Source organism: Hyla sarda, chromosome 3 (genome assembly GCF_029499605.1).
Source record: "Hyla sarda isolate aHylSar1 chromosome 3, aHylSar1.hap1, whole genome shotgun sequence".
Lineage (NCBI taxonomy): Eukaryota > Metazoa > Chordata > Amphibia > Anura > Hylidae > Hyla > Hyla sarda.
Window position 1 is genome coordinate 194,338,941 of NC_079191.1, and position 21,972 is coordinate 194,360,912.

Below are 21,972 nucleotides of genomic sequence, written 5' to 3' on the forward strand. Positions count from 1 at the left end.
CAGGACAGCAAATTGTTGTGTGGGCATGCTGGATGTTGTAGTTTTGCAACAGCTGGAGGCAACACTGCTGTAAAACATTGATTCACACTGCAACTCAAGTTGTTGCACAACTACAACTACCAGAATGCTGGGACAGCAACAAGTCATGAAAGCATGATGGGAGTTGTAATTTTACAACAGCTGGAGGCACAATGTTTGTAAAACTCCATATTAGAACTGCGTGCCTTAACCCCTTAAGGACTGAGCCCTTTTTCACCTTAAGGACTCAGCCATTTTTTGCAATTCTGACCACTGTCACTTTAAACATTAGTAAATCTGGAATGCTTTCAGTTATCATTCTGATTCCAAGACTGTTTTTTCGTGACATATTCTACTTTAACATAGTGGTAAAATTTTGTGGTAACTTGCATCCTTTCTTGGTGAAAAATCCCAAAACTTGATGAAAAATTTGAAAATTTTGCATTTTTCTAACTTTGAAGCTCTCTGCTTGTAAGGAAAATGCATATTCAAAATATTTTTTTTTATTCACATAGGCAATATGTCTACTTTATGTTTGCATCATAAAATTGACGTGTTTTTACTTTTGGAAGACACCAGAGGGCTTCAAAGTTCAGCAGCAATTTTCTAATTTTTCACAAAATTTTGAAACTCGCTTTTTTTCAGGGACCAGTTCAGGTTTGAAGTGGATTTGAAGGGTCTTCATATTAGAAATACCCCATAAAAGACCCCATTATAAAAACTGCACCCCCCAAAGTATTCAAAATGACATTCAGTCAGCGTTTTAACCCTTTAGGTGTTTCACAGGAATAGCAGCAAAGTGAAGGAAAAAATTCACAATCTTCATTTTTTACACTCGCATGTTTTTGTAGACCCAATTTTTGAATTTTTGCAAGGGGTAAAAAGGAGAAAATGTTTACTTGTATTTGAAACCCAATTTTTCTCGAGTAAGCACATACCTCATATGTCTATGTTAATTGTTCGGCGGGCGCAGTAGAGGGCTCAGAAGGGAAGGAGCGACAAATGGTTTTTGGGGGGCATGTCACATTTAGGAAGCCCCTATGGTGCCAGAACAGCAAAAAAAAACACATGGCATACCATTTTGGAAACTATACCCCTCGGGGAACATAACAAGGGGTAAAGTAAACCTTAATACCCCACAGGTGATTCACGACTAGTGCATATGTAAAAAAAAAAAAAAAACATTTCCCTAAAATGCTTGGTTTCCCAAAAGTTTTACATTTTTAAAAAGGGTAATAGCAGAAAATACCCCCCAAAATTTGAAGCCCAATTTCTCCCGATTCAGAAAACACCCCATATGGGGGTGAAAAGTGCTCTGCTGGCGCACTACAGGTCTCAGAAGAGAAGGAGTCACATTTGGCTTTTTTGAAGGAAATTTTGCTCTGGGGGCATGCCGCATTTAGGAAGCCCCTATGGTGCCAGGACAGCAAAAAAAAAACACATGGCATACCATTTTGGAAACTAGACCCCTCGGGGAACGTAACAAGGGGTAAAGTGAGCCTTAATACCCCACAGGGGTTTCACAACTTTTACATATGTAAAAAAAAAAAAAAATTACCTAAAATGCTTGGTTTCCCAAAAAATTAACATTTTTACAAAAGGTTAAAGCAGAAAATACCCCCCAAAATTTGAAGCCCAATTTCTCCTGATTCAGAAAACACCCCATATGGGGGTGAAAAGTGCTCTGCTGGCGCACTACAGGTCTCAGAAGAGAAGGAGTCACATTTGGCTTTTTTTAAGGAAATTTTGCTCTGGGGGCATGCCGCATTTAGGAAGCCCCTATGGTGCCAGGACAACAAAAAAAAACACATGGCATACCATTTTGGAAACTAGACCCCTTCGGGAACGTAACAAGGGGTAAAGTGAACCTTAATACCCCACAAGGGTTTCATAACTTTTGCATATGTAAAAAAAAAAAAAAAATTACCTAAAATGCTTGGTTTCCCAAAAAATTTACATTTTTACAAAGGGTTAAAGCAGAAAATACCCCCCCAAAATTTGAAGCCCAATTTCTCCCGATTCAGAAAACGCCCCATATGGGGGTGAAAAGTGCTCTGCTGGCGCACTACAGGTCTCAGAAGAGAAGGAGTCACATTTGGCTTTTTGAAAGCAAATTTTGCTCTGGGGGCATGCCGCATTTAGGAAGCCCCTATGGTGCCAGAACAGCAAAAAAAAAAACACATGGCATACCATTTTGGAAACTAGACCCCTCGGGGAACGTAACAAGGGGTTAAGTGAACCTTAATACCCCACAGGTGTTTCACGACTTTTGCATATGTAAAAAAAAAAATTTTTTTTTTACCTAAAATGCCTCTTTTCCCAAAAATTTTACATTTTTAAAAAGGGTAAAAGCAGAAAATACCCCCCAAAATTTGTAACACAATTTCTCCCGAGTACGGAGATACCCCATATGTGGCCCTTAACTGTTGCCTTGAAATACGACAGGGCTCCAAAGTGAGAGCGCCATGCGCATTTGAGGCCTAAATTAAGGACTTGCATAGGGGTGGACATAGGGGTATTCTACGCCAGTGATTCCCAAACAGGGTGCCTCCAGCTGTTGTAAAACTCTCAGCATGCCTAGACAGTCAGTGGCTATCTGGCAATACTGGGAGTAGATGTTTTGCAACAGCTGGAGGCTCCGTTTTGGAAACAGTGGCGTACCAGAAGTTTTTCATTTTTATTGGGGAGGGGGGCTGTGTAGGGGTATGTGTATATGTAGTGTTTTTTACTTTTTATTTTATTTTGTGTTAGTGTAGTGTAGTGTTTTTAGGGTACAGTCACACGGGCGGGGGTTCACAGTAGTTTCACGCTGGCAGTTTGAGCTGCGGCAGAAAATTTGCCGCAGCTCAAACTTGCAGCTGGATACTTACTGTAATCCTCCGCCCATGTGAGTGTACCCTGTACGTTCACATTGGGGGGGGGGGGGACATCCAGCTGTTGCAAAACTACAACTCCCAGCATGTACGGTCTATCAGTGCATGCTGGGAGTTGTAGTTTTGAAACCGCTGGAGGCTCCGTTTTGGAAACAGTGGCGTACCAGACGTTTTTCATTTTTATTGGGGAGGTGAGGGGGGTTGTATAGGGGTATGTGTATACGTAGTGTTTTTTACTTTTTATTGTCTGTTAGTGTAGTGTTTTTAGGGTACAGTCGCACGGGCGGGGGGTTCACAGTAGTTTCTCGCTGGCAGTTTGAGCTGCGGCAGAAAATTTGCTGCAGCTCAAACTTGCAGCCGGATACTTGCTGTAATCCTCCGCCCATGTGAGTGTACCCTGTACATTCACATTGGGAGGGGGGAAGAAACATACAGCTGTTGCAAAACTACAACTCCCAGCATGTACGGTCTATCAGTGCATGCTGGGAGTTGTAGTTTTGCAACAGCTGGATGCACACTGGTTGTGAATCACCGAGTTTGGTAACAAACTCAGTGTTTTGCAACCAGTGTGCCTTCAGCTGTTGCAAAAGCTACAACCCCCAGCATGTACGGACAGCGGAAGGGTCTGTAGTCTGCATGCTGGGTCTTGTAGTTATGCAACAGCTGGAGGCATACTACTTTGGCTGGGGATGCTGGGGACTGTAGTTATGCAACAGCTGGAGACACACTGGTTTGCTACATAACTCAGTGTGCCTTCAGCTGTTGCAAAACTACAACTCCCAGCAGTCACCAACAGCCAACGGGCATGCTGGGAGTTGTAGTTATGCAACCAGCAGATGCACTACTACAACTCCCAGCATGCACTTTAGCTGTTTGTGCAAGCTGGGAGTTGTAGTTACACAACAGCTGAAGGTACACTTTTCCATAGAAAAAATGTGCCTCCAGCTGGGAGTTGTGGTGGTCTGCCTCCTGCTGTTGCATAACTACAGCTCCCAGCATGCCCTTTTTGCATGCTGGGAGCTGTTGCTAAGCAACAGCAGGAGGCTGTCACTCACCTCCAACGATCCTCGCCGCACAGGTCAGTCCCTCGTCGTCGCCGCCGCGGCCGTCGCTCCTGAGGCCCCGATCCCAACATTGACGCTGGGGATCGGGGTCCCCAGCACCTGGGGTGCACGTCCCGCACCCACTCACGTCCTCCGGAAGAGGGGCGGAGCGGGTTGCGGGAGTGACACACGCAGCAGGCGCCCTGATTGGTCCGGCCGACGAATCAGGGCGATCATGAGGTGGCACCAGTGCCACCTCACCCCTGCAGGCTCTGGCTGTTCGGGGCCGTCGGAGACCTGTAATTCCGGGTCACCGGGTCACTGGAGACCCGATTGACCCGGAATCTGCCGCAGATCGCTGGACTGAATTGTCCAGCGATCTGCGGCCATAGCCGACATGGGGGGGCGTAATGACCCCCCTGGGCGATATGCCCTGATGCCTGCTGAACGATTTTCAGCAGGCATCGGGCACCGGCTCCCCTCCAGCTAGTGGCGGGGGGGGCGGGATTTGACAGGACGTACTCAAACGTCCTGAGTCCTTAAGGACTCGGAAAAGGGGCCGTTTGAGTACGTCCTGCGTCCTTAAGGGGTTAAAGGGGTATTCCAGGAAAAAACTTTTTTATATATATCAACTGGCTCCAGAAAGTTAAACAGATTTGTGAATTACTTCTATTAAAAAATCTTAATCCTTTTATTACTTATGAGCTTCTGAAGTTAAGGTTGTTCTTTTCTGTCTAAATCCTCTCTGATGAAACCTGTCTCGGGAAACGCCCAGTTTAGAAGAGGTTTGCTATGGGGATATGCTTCTAAACTGGGCGTTTCCCGAGACAGGTGCCATCAGAGAGGATTTAGACAGAAAAGAACAACCTTAACTTCAGAAGCTCATAAGTACTGAAAGGATTAAGATTTTTCAATAGAAGTAATTTACAAATCTGTTTAACTTTCTGGAGCCAGTTGATATATAAAAAAAAAGTTTTTTCCTGGAATACCCCTTTAATCTGTTGCAAAACCACAACTCCCAGAATGCCAGGACAGCCAAAGGTTGTCAACAGCTGGGGCAACAATGTTTGTAAAACTCTGTTTTAGAGCTGTGTATTCTCCAGATGTGTGCCTCCATCTCTTGCAAAACTACAGAGAAAGGATGTGTGGGCATGCTGGGAGTTGTAGTTTTGCAACAACTGGAGGCAACACTGCTCTAACACAGTTCTTTACAAACACTGCATTTTCAGTTGTTACAAAACTACAACTCCCAGCATGCTGAAATAGTCAAAGCTTTCTCAGACTTCTGAATGACAAAGAAGCTGATCAGGCATTCAGGAGTCTGTGAAAGATGAATGACACACATAGTGACCGCTATGTTGATTAGCATCCAGCTTTACTAAGAAAAGATAAAACAGATAGAAAATGTATTCATAAAAATGCTATACTTTTAGCTATAAAATCCTTGCACTAATTTTATAAAGATCTATTCTTATATTTATAATTTCTTTTTTTTTATCCTGTTATGAATTCACCATAATGTTTTAGGAATACAGCAGGCAAGCTTCAAGCATCTTCCTCTGTGTAACTAGTGTTGAACGGCATAGGCCATATTCGAATTCGCAATATTTCGCGAATATATGGACGAATATTCGTCATATATTCGCAAAATTCACATATTCGTAATATTCGCGATTTATTTTCGCATTTGCGAAAATTTGGATATGTGAATATTAGCATATAAAAATTAGCATATGCGAAAATGCGCATATGCGAAAATTCGCATGTGCAGATTTTCGCATATACGAAAATTCGCCCGGCGGTCTCACACAGTAGTATTAGAGCCTTCTTTACACCACACAAGCTGGAAGCAGAGAGGGATGATCACTGTGATGTGTACTGTGAAAAAAAAATTAAAACGAATATTCGTAATTGCGAATGTATAGTGCTATATTCGTGAATATTCACGAATTCGCGAATATGCGATATTTGTAAATAAAATTTGAATTGCGAATATTCACGAGCAACACTATGTGTATCAAGTACAGCATGAAACCAGAGAGGAAAGGGTTACAGAGCAGAGTGGAGTTATTGGTTGACTGTCCAGGCTCGCGAGACTCAGATGAGTCATCACTGTGAGGGAGACAGACTGACACGCCCCTCCAGCCAGCAAGATGAAAAAGTAACTGAGCAGCAGATAAATGCTATTTTCTCTGGATATATAGGTCCTAGACACATAAAAAATATATGTACATGATCAGGATTAGGTACTGAGTAAAATATCACTTTTTCTGCACTATGACAGGTAAACTTTAATAACATATGAAAGCTGAGATGTGATAGGTTGTTATAGGGAAATCAGACAGTTTTTGCTTTTAGGCAAATTGATAAATCTGGGATTTTGTCTCTTAATATCCTGGCATGTCAGGGGTTGCCTCTGCACCTCTGACAGAAATCTACATCAGCTAGATGGTGGTATAGATTTCAGTTAAAACTTACACCTGCTGGCATCAAGAGAGGAAAGAGAACCAGTACAATACACTACCCACCCTTCAAGTGACCAGCTGTAATACCAATCCAGAAGTAAGTTGTAGTAAATCTGCCATTCATGAAAGGCCATGCCCCTTCCAAGAAGCCTTGCCCACCATACACTATGCCTCATCTGCCTGGCATACACAGCATACAGTTATAAAAATAAAACAAAGTTTTGTGCTAAATGGAGGCTTACAGAACAATCTGCAACTATTTGATGCCAGAACACTGGCATATGTGGTCGATAAATTCTTTTAATGTTAGCAAAGAACTGATGTCAATACTATATTTTACTGATATATAATCCATGAGTTCTAGTAAAAAAAATATTATTTGTACAAGCATTGTATTAATACATTTCAAGCTTAAACGTTTAATAAAAAATATGCTTCATTATCCTTCCTATGAGAAAAAAACATACAATTATAGAGATGAAGCTGTAAACTCTGACCATTACATGCTTCACAAAATGTTCCAAAAATAAAACATTAAAGAGAATCTATCATCTAGATTTGTTTTATTGATTATATACTGAAACATTCTTTTTTTCTTATCAGTTTCCATTTTTTGTCTTTTCTATTACATTTATTTGTACATTATTATGTGGTTGCCATCTTGTCTGAGCGTTTTTTAACAGCATGTATAGATATACTTTACAGCAAGCCTCATGGACATAGGCAACAATAGACATGAGGGATGTCCTATTCACAGTGTGCTCTGTAACCTTTAAAAGAGATCATTCCACAAGGAGGGGGAGACTGAGCTGTGAATATCACATTTTTTCTTCTCTATCTACTTGTGTCACCTATTACTCTAATGCTGTACAAATTAATTTCCAACAGCCACCTGCTTATCATCGCAGACAAAACAGGAAGTCTCAGCTTAGTTTTAGACCTAGTGGCCTAAATAAAAAAGGCAACATTTCAAGATTATTACAAAATATGGATAGGGAAATGGGAAATAAAAAAAAAAAAGACAAATATGCTAAAACAAAAAATCTCGATTTAAACAATAGGCCATTTTCTGATGACACATTACCTTTAACCCCTTAAGGACGCAGGACGTAAATGGACGTCCTGGTGCGGTGGTACTTAACGCACCAGGACATACATTTACGTCCTGAGCATAACTGCGGGCATCGGAGCGATGCCCGTGTCATGCGCGGCTGATCCCGGCTGCTGATCGCAGCTAGGGACCTGCCGGTAATGGCCGACGCCCGCGATCTCGCGGGCGTCCACCATTAACCCCTCAGATGCCGGGATCAATACAGATCCCGCCATCTGCGGCAGTACGCGATTTCAATGAATGATCAGTAGCGCTGCGGGGATCCGATCATTCAGAACGCCGCACGGAGGTCCCATCACCTGCCTCTGTCCGGCTCCCGGCGTCTCCTGCTCTGGTCTGAGATCGAGCATACCAGAGTAGAAGATGACGATAACACTGATCTGTTCTATGTCCTATACATAGAACAGATCAGTATTAGCAATCATGGTATTGCTATGAATAGTCCCCTATGGGGACTATTCAAGTGTAAAAAAAATATGTAAAAAAAATGTAAAATTAAAAGTTCAAAAAAAAGTTTAAAATCCCCTCCCCCAATAAAAAAGTAAAACGTCCGTTTTTTCCTATTTTACCCCCAAAAAGCGTAAAAAATAAATTTAATAGACATATTTGATATCGCCGCGTGCGTAAATGTCCGAACTATTAAAATAAAATGTTAATGATCCCGTACGGTGATTGGCGTGAATGTAAAAAAAAAAATAAGGCCAAAATTGCTACTTTTTTAATACATTTTATTTAAAAAAATTATAAAAAAATTATTAAACGTTTTTTATATGCAAATGTGGTATCAAAAAAAAGTACAGATCATGGCGCAAAAAATGAGCCCTCATACCGCCGCTTATACGGAAAAATGAAAAAGTTATAGGTCATGAAAATAAAGGGATTATAAACATACTAATTTGGTTAAAAAGTTTGTGATGTTTTTTAAGCACAACAATAATAGAAAAGTATGTAATAATGGGTGTCATTTTAATCGTATTGACCGTCAGAATAAAGAACACATATCATTTTTACCGTAAATTGTACAGCGTGAAAACGAAACCTTCCAAAATTAGCAAAATTGCGTTTTTCTTTTTAATTTCCCCACAAAAATAGTGTTTTTTGGTTGCGCCATACATTTTATGATATAATGAGTTATGTCATTACAAAGGACAACTGATCATGCAAAAAACAAGCCCTCATACTAGTCTGGCGATGAAAATATAAAAGAGTTATGATTTTTAGAAGGCGAGTCCTTAAGGTCAAAATGGGCTGAGTCCTTAAGGGGTTAAAGGGGTACTACCGTGGAAAACTTTTTTCTTTAAATCAACTGGTGCCAGAAAGTTAAACAGATTTGTAAATCACTTCTATTAAAACAATCTTAATCCTTCCAGTACTTTTTAAGGGCTGATTACTAAAGAGAAATCAAATAAAGGAATGCATTTCCTGTGATGTCCTGACCACAGTGCTCTCTGCTGACCTCTGCTGTCCATTTTAGGAACTGGAGAAAATCCCCATAGCAAACATATGCTTCTCTGGACAGTTCCTAAAATGCAAAGCAGAGGTCAGCAGAGAGCACTGTGGTCAGGACATCACAGGAAATGCACTTCTTTTTTGATTTTTCTTTAGTATACAGCCCCTAAAAAGTACTGGAAGGATTAAGATTTTTTAATAGAAGTGATATACAAATCTTTTTAACTTTCTGGCACCAGTGGATTTAAAAAAAAAGTTTTCCACGGTAGTACCCCTTTAAGGAAAAATTTCTGTGTCCTTGCTTAACGTATAAAAAGTAAAAAGATTACAGTTTCATAGGGGTATAAATTAATGACATCAGATGAAAACATAACATACAAAAGCAAGGTCTGTGGTTCATGGCATGAAATGATCTAATTATGTATGGCTGGTGCATTAAAAACAGCGGGTGGCAGCCAAAATAAGAGCTATACTACTGTCTAGAGAGGCTTTCAACAAAAGCAATACTGGTGAGATGTTAGCGAAACATATAAAGGTGAGGAAGATTAAAGAAAGACTAAGCAGGAGAGATCTATGCACAGCACGCATACAGTTAATTATTAATACACCTGCCAGCAACAATGGCACAAAAAAAAAAAAGATGCTCAAAGCTTAAGGGGGGTAACTCTTCTCACAAAGCAGCATGAAAGAATGACTTAATGACAAAAGAATAATGACAATATTGGTACGAAAAGGTCAAACTTGACAAAAAAAAAAAGAGAGAGAAAAGAAATCACTACAACTAAATGCAGTCTACAAAGATGACAAATTCAATAGATGCTAGTAACTTTTTCCTTAACCCCTTAAGGACACATGACGTACTGGAACGTCATGTGTCCACTCCCGATCTATAACGCGATCTATTAACCCTTTAGACGCGGCGTTCAAAGTTGAACGGCGAGTCTAAAGTCTAAGTGAAAGTATGCCGGTTAGCTCAGTGGGCTGTTCGGAATAACCGCAAATAGGCGAAATCGCGGCATTCCGAACAGCTTACAGGACAGCAGGAGGGCCCCTACCTGCCTCCTCGCTGTCCGATCGCCGAATGACTGCTCAGTTCCTGAGATCCAGGCATGAGCAGTCAAGCGGCAGAATCATCGATCACTGGTTTCCTATGAGAAACCAGTGATCAATGTAATAGATCATTGTGTGCAGTGTTATAGGTCCCTATGGGAGCTATAACACAAAAAAAAGTGAAAAAAAAAGTGAATAAAGATCATTTAACACCTCCCTTAATAAAAGTTTGAATCACCCCCCTTTTCCCATAAAAAAGAAACACAGTGTAAATAAAAATAAACATATATGGTATCGCCGCGTGCAGAAATGTCCAAATTATAAAAATATATCGTTAATTAAACTGCACGGTCAATGGCGTACGCGTAAAAAAATTCCAAAGTCAAAAATAGTGCATTTTTTGTCACTTTTTATATCAGGAAAAAATGAATAAAAAGCGATCAATAAGCCCCATCAATGCAAAAATGGTACCGTTAAAAACGTCAGATCACGGCGCAAAAAATTTGCCCTCATACCGCCCCATACGTGGAAAAAAAAAAAAGTTATAGGGGTCAGAAATGACAATTTTAAATGTATTAATTTTCCTACATGAAGTTATGATTTTTTCCAGAAGTACGACAAAATCAAAACTATATAAGTAGGGTATCATTTTAATCGTATGAACCTACAGTATAAAGATAAGGTGTCCTTTTTACCGATAAATGTACTACGTAGAAACGGAAGCCCCCAAAATTTACAAAACAGCGGGGGGTTTTTTCAATTTTGTCTCATAATGATTTTTTTTTCTATTTCACCGTAGATTTTTTGGGCAAAATGACTGATGTCATTACAAAGTAGAATTGGTGGCGCAAAAAATAAGCCCTCATATGGATTTTTAGGTGCAAAATTGAAAGAGTTATGATTTTTTAAAGGCAAGGAGCAAAAAACGAAAATGCAAAAACGGAAAAAACCCCGGTCCTTAAGGGGTTAATGAAGCCACAGTTATCCATAATGTACAGTAGAAAAAAAGGCATATTAAGTGGAAATTGTTTGGTTTGGGAAGAAGCTTAACCCAGTGAAAGTTAACTTATCCCCTGTCCACAGGACCGCTGGGACTCCCCCACAATCTCGGGACCCCGGCTCTCTCACTGACAGCACACGCTCCATTCATTTCTATGGGAGCGCTGATGATGCCCGAGGGCTGTACTCTAAACCTAATAACTGGTTGTGCTACCCTCAGTAGCAATGAAGTGTGTGCGATAACTGGAAAGAATCTTTCACATTGCTAGGGAGAAATGTTGGTGCACTGTTTGCAGAATTGGAGGGTCTTCAAGCCAGAATCAGCCTTTTAAGGCCATGCTACAGCATTTCAATTGGATTCAAGTCTTGACTAGGCCACTCCAAAATTTTCATTTTGTTTTTTACACCATTAAAGGGGTTATCTAGGAATTGAAAAACAGAGCCAGTTTCTTTCAAAACTGCTCCCAGTCTGTCTCCAGGTTGGGTGTGGTTCTGCAGCTCAGTTCCATTGAAGTGAATTGAGCCAAGTTGTAATACCACACTCACCCTAGAGACAGACAGGGATCAGAAAGTAATTATTTCTGTATTTTGATTCCTGGATAACCCCTTTAAGAGGTGGACTTGCTGGTGTGTTTTGAATCATTGTCCTGCTGCAGAAATCAAGTGCGCTTTAGCTTGAGGTCACAAACTGATGGCAGGACATTCTCCTTCAGGATTTTGGTAGAGAACAGAAGTCATGGTTCCATCAATCACAGCTAGTTGTCTAGATCCTTTAGCAGTAAAGCAGCCCAGAGCATCACACTACTAGCACCTACATATTTGTTAGTATGATGTTCTTTTTCTGAAATGCTGTTTTCATTTTACATTAGATGTGATGGGACGCACAGCTTCCAAAAAGTTAAAGATCGGACTCATCAGTCCACAGAATATTTTCCCAAAAGTCTTGAGGATTATCAATATATATATATATATATATATATATATATATATGTGTGTGTGTGTGTGTGTGTGTGTGTGTGTGTGTGTGTGTATGTTTTTTTGCAAGAGAAACAAGCCCTGAAACAAGCCTTTATGTTCTTTTTGATCAGCCGGTATTTTCGCGTTGCAACACTACAATGCCATTTTTGCCCAGTACCTTTCTTATGATTGAGCCATGAACACTGACCTTGGCTCAATCATAAGATTCGGATAGCTTTATTTCCATAATATATTAAATTATCACCTTGAAAGTTGCATTTTGTGTAATATTGAATTTTATTTGAAATATTAAAGGGGTACTCCACCCCTAGATATCTTATCCCCTATCCAAAGGATAGGGGATAAGATGTCAGATCGCGGGGGTCCTGCCGCTGGGGACCCCCGTGATCTCGGCTGCAGCACCCTGCAGTCATCACTGCACAGAGCAAACTCGCTCTGTGCGTAGTGACGGGCAATACAGGGGCCAGAACATCGTGATGGCTCTGCCCCTCGTGATGTCATGGCCCGTACCCTTAATGCAAATCTATGGGAGGGGGCGTGGCAGCCATCACGCCCCCCATTGACTTGTATTGAGGGGTCGGGCTGTGACATCAGGAGGGGCGGAGCCGTGATGTCACAATGCTTTGGCCCCTGTATCACCCATCACTACGCACAGAGTGATTTTGCTCTGTGCAGTCATGACGGCTCCGCCCCTCGTGACGTCACGGCCCGCCCCCGTCAATACAAGTCTATGGGAGGGGGCGTGGCGGTCATCACGCCCCCTGCCATAGACTTGCATTAAGGTGACGGGCCGTGATGTCATGAGGGGCGATCCCCGGGGTCCCCAGCAGCGGGACCACGGCGATCTAACATCTTATCCCCTATCCTTTGGATAGGGGATAAGATGCCAGGGGCGGAGTACCCCTTTAAGTGTGACAAATGTGCAAAAAATTTGAAATCAGGAAAGGGGAAAATGCTTTTCACAACTCTGTATCTATAACTTGTAACACAAAAAAAATTATAAAACAATGGAAACATAGGTATTATTTTTGTTTCCATATTGTTGCTACAGTTTACATAATTTGAGAAAAGTGAGCAGCATGGAATGCGACTAGAGATAGAACTGGATTGAAGAACTACTTTTTGACCATGTGGACCGATTTATATCTTCTCTGAAGTGAGAAGTTAAAACTCTTTGCCACACAATGTTTTAATGGCTGACTCCTTGAACATATTCAATGGGGCCTGCCTGTCTTTTTTGAAAAACATACCTTCATGTCACATTGATCCTGAATAAAGCCAATTCACAGTTTTCTCCGTGTCCATGTGGTGGATAATCTTTCTATCCTCTATCCACAGGATTATGGATAAGTATCTGATCATGGGTTCTGGTTCCTAAGACCCCCATCAATCATGAGAATGGGACTACTTTTAGGGTACGTTCACACAAGCGGATATACAGCAGATTTTACGCTGCGGATCCGCTGGTGAAGGCCCGCTCTATGTTGTCTTTACATGTGCCTGCTCGTAGCGGCAGTACGCTGCGACGAGCAGACACACTGCAGCAATGCGTGTGGCGTACTCGCACATAACGGCCACTCTCCCCGCTCTGAGCTAGGCAGAGAGCTCCCGCGATCTGCAAGTATACTGCGACTCGCAAATCGCAGTGTGTCTGATCAGGCACATATAAAGACAGCATAGAGCGGGCCTTCTCCAGTGCATCCACAGCGAAATACGCTGCGAAACTCCGCTTGTGTGAACGTACCCTAAAGTAGTGGGTACTACTATCTTTGGAAGTCCCACAGAGAGTAAATATAAATGAAGTACAACAGATTGCCATTTGTGTAACCTGTAGGGGTCCCAGCAATCGGACCCCACCTGATCCGATCCAGTTAATATAGGGTAAGTTTTCATCTTGGGATAACTCCTTTTGGTCACCACTTAAGTTTACACTGTATGAAGTGTCATAAAAACGACAGCCACTTTGTGCTTTGTAAAAACCATAGAAAGTACCGTGAATGCTTGTGCAGGAAAAGAAAGCAATGGATCAAGCATAAAAACATGTTATTTTTCTTTTTATTTAGGGTTTTTGCTACATTTTCACATAATATTACACTACAATTATTTAGAATGTACCTTTCAAAGCCTCTGAATTGTGATTTCCAATAAATAAGAAAACAAATAAACACATAAAGATTTCTAGTTGCAAGTATTGCAGTATTTTCAAAGTAATAAAGTTTCACTATTGACTTTATTCAATAAATTTTCAAGCAGAATGTTTTGTCTGGTATTATGCTATAAACTATGGAGCATGTTTCCCTTTGCACCTGTAAAAGGTTTTAAAGTGCGGTGGCATGAAATGCCAAATGACATACTTTAAAAGCAATCAATACTTTTTCCATTTGCTTGTAAGAAAGAAACATGCCAATCTGTCATTTCTGGCTTGTTGATATGTAAGTTGTGTGTATGCTTTTAAAATGATCTTCATCTCTTAGACCTATATAGAGCAATATCTTGTATTACACTGTAAGCAGATTGCAGTCCCAAATGACTTGCAAAGTACAGGCAATCAATGGAAAAGTGCCTGCTTCCAGAACAGTCTGCTTCTCACCAAATATGAAAAGATGTGGTGTAAATAAAGTCGACAGTAGCAGACAACAATCATTTCCTGGAATAAATAACTACATTTAAAAAGTCTTTATATCGTGATTTAACCCCTTAAATGGTAACTCTCATTAAAACTCATTTTTGCTATTGCACTCCTTATGGTAAATAAAAATATTTCTAATATACTGCGCTTAAAAAAAGAAAAATGAAGCTTTCTATGTTTTATTTGTTCTTAAAAAAAGCTCAAGAGCACATTTTCCCCCATCTCATTCACAGACATTGGACCAAAGCCCAAACACAGGAAGTGCAGCCTGGAGTGCTGAGGGGGGGGGGGGGGTTCCAATCAATAGCATATGGCAGTCAAGTATAAGAGGAGCTATGATTGGATGAGGCTGCACCCCCCCCCCCCCCCCCAGCACTCCAAGCTGCACTTCCTGTGTTTGGGCTTCGGTCCAAAGTCTGAGTATGAGATGGGGGAAAAAGTGGCTCTTGAGCTTTTTTAAGAACAAATAAAACATAGAAAGCTTCATTTTTTTAAACAAAGTATATTAGAAATATCTTTTATATGCCATAAGGAGTGCAATAGCAAAAATTAGTTTTAATGAGAGTTACCATTTCAGGACTCTTAATGTGTGTCTATAGAAAAGCATTTTTACAAAAAAATGTTTAATGTCTGTAATTCTATTATAAGAGTTATGGGCAATTTTTTATCAATGTGTTCACTGATGGACACTTTTCCAAAGGCTTTAACAGAACACATTATTAGATTTTATTTTTCAAAATGGACACTCTTTATTTCTATTTGATGGCCATTTTTGGTTTTGAGTTTCCAGTGTGTGAACATCAAGCAGTAAAACATAACAAAAAGTATATAAACTCTAAATGTTGTAATGAAACTGCTTTAATTGTACTGAACTGTGTGTAATTGTACTGACAAATGTTTTTTTTTTTTTTACAATTTCTTAGAACATTTTATGGTGATATGAAGAATGTCCTTAAAATGTAAAAACGGTCCTGCAAAAAAGGACTGGCTTTCTGATAAAGACGAGTAGCTATGTGGAGTGCTGGTCTATGGCTTTCTCTATGAGTTTATTTTGACAAAAGAATCCTGTGAATCTGTGTGGGCCTACTAGGTTATGTTCAGACTACGGAATCTCCTGGCAGAAAATTTCCGCCCGGACATTCCGAGTGCGGCCAGCACCGACTGAATCAGTCGGTGCTGGGACCGTACGGACACTGCAGTCTCCAATAGACTGCAATGTGTTCCATAAGTATTTACACCTGAAGAATGAGCAATGCCATTCTTCAGGCAGAAATTTCCAAGCGGATTTTCCGTTCACAAATTCCGCTTCACAAATTCCCAAGTGTGAATATGTGAACAGAAAACCATTCACTACACTATACATTTTAGCAAGCAGAATTTTTGCCTGAAATTTCAAAGCGGAATTGCAGGCGGGAATTCCGTAGTGTGAACCTAGCTTTGGACATTCATATAGTTAATGGAATGATTCCTGATGTGGTTCATGAAATATTTCAATTTATATGCAAAGGTGCTGATTTTCCTACTAAGAATATTAGACTTGATTTTTGTGAGTTGGCTAACAGTGGGAGGGGTATGTTTTCTTGGGTAGGAGAGTGGGTTTGTTTTTGGGAGGGAGTTTATTTTTCTAAAAACCGTTTGTTTTTTTAATGTTTAACCCCTTAAGGACATAGGGCGTATCCATACGCCCCCGTTTCCAAGTCCTTAAGGACCGAGGGCGTATGGATACGCCCTGAGCATTTCCGGCCCCCACCGCTAGCCGGAGGGGAGCCGGAGCCGGATGCCTGCTGAAATCGTTCAGCAGGCATCCCGGCATATCGCCCAGGGGGGTCATTATGTCCCCCCATGTCGGCGATTGCCGCAGATCGCTGGACAATTCAGTCCAGCGATCTGCGGCAGATTCCGGGTCAATCGGGTCTCCAGTGACCCGATGACCCGGAATTACTGGCTGATCGGGGCCGTCAGAGACGGCCCCGAACAGCCAGAGGCAGCAGGGGTGAGGTGGCACTGGTGCCACCTCACGATCGCCCTGATTCGTCGGCCGGATTACCGGCCGACCAATCAGGGCGCCTGCTGCGGGTGTCACTCCCGCAACCCGCTCCGCCCCTCTTCCGGAGGACGTGAGCGGGTGCGGGAAGACGACCCCCGGTGCTGGGGACCCCGATCCCCGGCGTCCCTGTTGGGATCGGGGCCCCAGGAGCAGCGGCGGCGGCGGCGGCGACGACGAGGGACTGACCTGTGCTGCTGGATCGTTGGAGGTGAGTGACAGCCTCCTGCTGTTGCTTAGCAACAGCTCCCAGCATACAACAAGGGCATGCTGGGAGCTGTAGTTATGCAACAGCAGGAGGCAGACCACCACAACTCCCAGCATGCCCTTATGGGCATGCTGGGACTTATAGTTTTGCAACAGCTGAAGGCACATTCTTTCTATGTAAAAGTGTACCTTCAGCTGTTGTGTAACTACAACTCCCAGCTTGCACAATCAGCTAAAGTGCATGCTGGGAGTTGTAGTGGTGCATCTGGTGGTTGCATAACTACAACTCCCAGCATGCCCGTTGGCTGTCGGTGACTGCTGAGAGTTGTAGTTTTGCAACAGCTGAAGGCACACTGAGTTAAGTAGTAAACCAGTGTGTCTCCAGCTGTTGCATAACTACAATCCCCAGCATCCCCAGCCAATGTAGTATGCCTCCGGCTGTTGCATAACTACAAGACCCAGCATGCCCTTCCGCTGTCCGTACATGCTGGGGGTTGTAGCTTTTGCAACAGCTGAAGGCACACTGGTTGCAAAACACTGAGTTTGTTACCAAACTCGGTGTTTCACAACCTGTGTGTCTCCAGCTGTTGCAAAACTACAACTCCCAGCATGCACTGATAGACCGTACATGCTGGGAGTTGTAGTTTTGCAACAGCTGTATGTTTCCCCCCCCCCAATGTGAATGTACAGGGTACACTCACATGGGCGGAGGATTACAGTAAGTATCCGGCTGCAAGTTTGAGCTGCGGCAAATTTTCTGTCGCAGCTCAAACTGCCAGCGAGAAACTACTGTGAACCCCCCGCCCATGCGACTGTACCCTAAAAACACTACACTACACTAACACACAATGAAATAAAAAGTAAAAATCACTACATATACACATACCCCTACACAGCCCCCCTCCCCTCCCCAATAAAAATTAAAAACGTCTGGTACATCACTGTTTCCAAAACGGAGCATCCAGCGGTTGCAAAACTACAACTCCCAGCATGCACTGATAGACCGTCCATGCTGGGAGTTGTAGTTTTGCAACAGCTGGATGTTCCCCCCTCCAATGTGAACGTACAGGGTACACTCACATGGGCGGAGGATTACAGTAAGTATCCGGCTGCAAGTTTGAGCTGCTTTAAATTTTCTGCCCCAGCTCAAACTGCCAGCGAGAAACTACTGTGAACCCCCGCCCATGCGACTGTACCCTAAAAACACTACACTACACTACCACACAATAAAATAAAAAGTAAAAAACACTACATATACACATATCCCTACACAGCCCCCCTCCCCTCCCCAATAAAAATGAAAAACGTCTGGTACGCCACTGTTTCCAGAACGGAGCCTCCAGCTGTTGCAAAACAACTACTCCCAGTATTGCCAGATAGCCACTGACTGTCCAGGCATGCTGGGAGTTTTACAACAGCTGGAGGCCCCCTGTTTGGGAATCACTGGCGTAGAATACCCCTATGTCCACCCCTATGCAATCCCTAATTTAGGCCTCAAATGCGCATGGCGCTCTCACTTTGGAGCCCTGTCGTATTTCCAGGCAACAGTTTAGGGCCACATATGGGGTATCGCCGTACTCGGGAGAAATTGGGCTTCAAATTTTCTGGGGTATTTTTTGCTATTACCCTTTTTAAAAATGTAAAATTTTTGGGAAAACAAGCATTTTAGGTAAAAAAAAAAATTTTTTTTTTACGTATACAAAAGTCATAAAACACCTGTGGGGTATAAAGGTTCACTTAACCCCTTGTTACGTTCCCCGAGGGGTCTAGTTTCCAAAATGGTATGCCATGTGTTTTTTTTTTTTTGCTGTCCTGGCACCATAGGGGCTTCCTAAATGCGGCATGCCCCCAGAGCAAAATTTGCTTTCAAAAAGCCAAACGTGACTCCTTCTCTTCTGAGACCTGTAGTGCGCCAGCAGAGCACTTTTCACCCCCATATGGGGTGTTTTCTGAATCGGGAGAAATTGGGCTTCAAATTTTGGGGGGTGTTTTCTGCTATTACCCTTTTTAAAAATGTAAAAATTTTGGGAAACCAAGCATTTTAGGTAAAAAAAAATAAAAAATGTTCACATATGCAAAAGTCGTGAAACACCTGTAGGGTATTAAGGTTCACATTACCCCTTGTTACGTTCCCCGAGGGGTCTAGTTTCCAAAATGGTATGCCATGTGTTTTTTTTTTTGCTGTTCTGGCACCATAGGGGCTTCCTAAATGCGGCATGCTCCCAGAGCAAAATTTGCTTTCAAAAAGCCAAATGTGACTCCTTCTCTTCTGGGACCTGTAGTGCGCCAGCAGAGCACTTTTCACCCCCATATGGGGTGTTTTCTGAATCGGGAGAAATTGGGCTTCAAATTTTGGGGGGTGTTTTCTGCTATTACCCTTTTTAAAAATGTAAACATTTTGGGAAACCAAGCATTTTAGGTAAAAAAAAATAAAAAATGTTCACATATGCAAAAGTCGAGAAACACCTGTAGGGTATTAAGGTTCACATTACCCCTTGTTACGTTCCCCGAGGGGTCTAGTTTCCAAAATGGTATGCCATGTGTTTTTTTTTTTGCTGTTCTGGCACCATAGGGGCTTCCTAAATGCGACATGCCCCCAGAGCAAAATTTGCTTCAAAAAGCCAAATGTGACTCCTGCTCTTCTGAGACCTGTAGTGCGCCAGCAGAGCAATTTTCACCCCCATATGGGGTGTTTTCTGAATCGGGAGAAATTGGGTTTCAAATTTTGGGGGGTATTTTCTGCTATTACACTTTTTAAAAATGTAAAATTTTTGGGAAACCAAGCATTTTAGGTAAAAAATATATAATTTTTTTTACATATGCTAAAGTCGTGAAACACCTGTGGGGTATTAAGGTTCACTTTACCCCTTGTTACGTTCCCTGAGGAGTCTAGTTTCCAAAATGGTATGCCATGTGTGTTTTTTTGCTGTTCTGGCACCATAGGGGCTTCCTAAAGGTGACATGCCCCCCAAAAACCATTTGACGCTCCTTCCCTTCTGAGCCCTCTACTGCGCCCGCCGAACAATTAACATAGACATATGAGGTATGTGCTTACTCGAGAGAAATTGGGTTTCAAATACAAGTAAAAATTTTCTCCTTTTTACCCCTTTCAAAAATTCAAAAATTGGGTCTACAAGAAAATGCGAGTGTAAAAAATGAAGATTTTGAATTTTCTCTTTCACTTTGCTGCTATTCCTGTGAAACACCTAAAGGGTTAATACACTTATTGAATGTCATTTTGAATACTTTGGGGGGTGTAGTTTTTATAATGGGGTCTTTTATGGGGCATTTCTAATATGAAGGCCCTTCAAATCCACTTCAAACGTGAACTGGTCCATGAAAAATAGCGAGTTTGAAAATTTTGTGAAAAATGTCAAAATTGCTGCTGAACTTTGAAGCCCTCTGGTGTCTTCCAAAAGTAAAAACTCATAAATTTTATGATGCAGACATAAAGTAGACATATTGTATATGTGAACCCCAAAAAAATATATTTTGAATATCCATTTTCCTTACAAGCAGAGAGCTTCAAAGTTAGAAAAATGCAAAATTTTCATTTTTTTCATCAAATTTGGTGATTTTTCACCAAGAAAGGATGCAAGTTACCATAAAATTTTACCACTAAGTTAAAGTAGAATATGTCACGAAAAAACAATCTCGGAATCAGAATGATAACTAAAAGCATTCCAGAGTTATTAATGTTTAAAGTGACAGTGGTCAGAATTGCAAAAAACGCTCCGGTCCTTAAGGTGAAAAAGGGCTCGGTCCTTAAGGGGTTAAAATCAATAAAATTATTTCAGATCCAAAATAAAAGTACTGAGTACAACTATCTTGCCTGAAATGATATTAGCAGCATTCAGAGATATGCTTTACAATAGCTACATAAACCGCTGTTACCTGTAAATTGGAGAGGTACAATGACTTCTATTGGAGAGTTCTCTAGACATGCTCAGTGACCTAGGAAGAAGTTACTGTGCATGAATAGGATGGAAGTGAACAGTGACTATCACCTTGTCAATAGTGGATCCTGTATTATCAATGTATTGGTGTCACCTTTCATTGTTCTCACGCCTGTGATCATAATGCTGAAGCGATCTCTATAGAACAAGAAGTATAAGCTGATTATGATGCTCAGTTGTGAGAGAAAAAAACTGAATGATTTTAGGATTATTTCTATTTAGTATAGATAGTAGTGACACAAAATAAAATACGTAAATTAGATGTTAAATATAAAAATCTAGAAATAAACAAGAACCCAGTTTCTGAAAACACATCCCCAGGAAAATAGAAAGTGAAATTAGGTGATCATCTGGGTTATATTACTTTAATTAGAAATGTGTTATACCTTTTTTATACGTGTAAGATATATAGTTTTACTGTAAACTCAACGAAGAGCAGATTTGATTACTTTTTTTAAATCCAAATGCAGCACATATATGCTTAACTGTATGCCTGAATATAATTGCTTTTGCCTATTAGCCCCAGACTTGCCTTGAGGAAAGTGCTTACTTTACAGAATGAATATGTTTATTACACTGTCCTACTAAGGGACATAATCTCAAGCATTTATGTAAACTGCAAGAAAGTAAACCATTATAAGAGCATGAATGCATTTTTCTGCAAATTGATTTTTTACTTGAAAAGCATTTGCTAGTTTAAGACTGCATATCCAATGTTTGGATGATATTTTACATAAAGTTTTTTTATTTCCTTTTATTGAAAGTGTGTTTATAAAATAAGAACATACTTGCATGCTACAAATAAAGTTGTTTCTATTTATTATTCATGGAATTACAATTACAATAAGTTGCTGTACCACCCCTTAAAAAATGAAATTCTTAAAGGGGTACTCCGCTGCTAGACATCTTATCCCCTATCCAAAGGATAGGGGATAAGATGTCTCATTGTGGGGGTCCCGCTGCTGGGGCCCCCTGCAATCTCCCGCAGCACCTGGCATTCTTAACAAGCACCTGGGTCATTCAGCAGTGGTCGTGACGTCACCACCATGCCCCCTTGTGACGTCACGTCATGCCTACTCCATCCATGTCTATGGGAGACATTAATGGAGGGCGTGGTTTGATTTCACAATGGGGCGTGGCCGTGAAGTCA

General features: G+C 41.4%; 1 protein-coding gene across 4 annotated transcripts in view; it reads right to left on the reverse strand.

Annotated features, from left to right (window-relative positions):
* Nucleotides 1-21,972, reverse strand: part of KHDRBS2 (KH RNA binding domain containing, signal transduction associated 2) — a 495,176-nt gene that overhangs the window by 328,817 nt on the left and 144,387 nt on the right. The gene's annotated exons all lie outside the window — the stretch shown is intronic.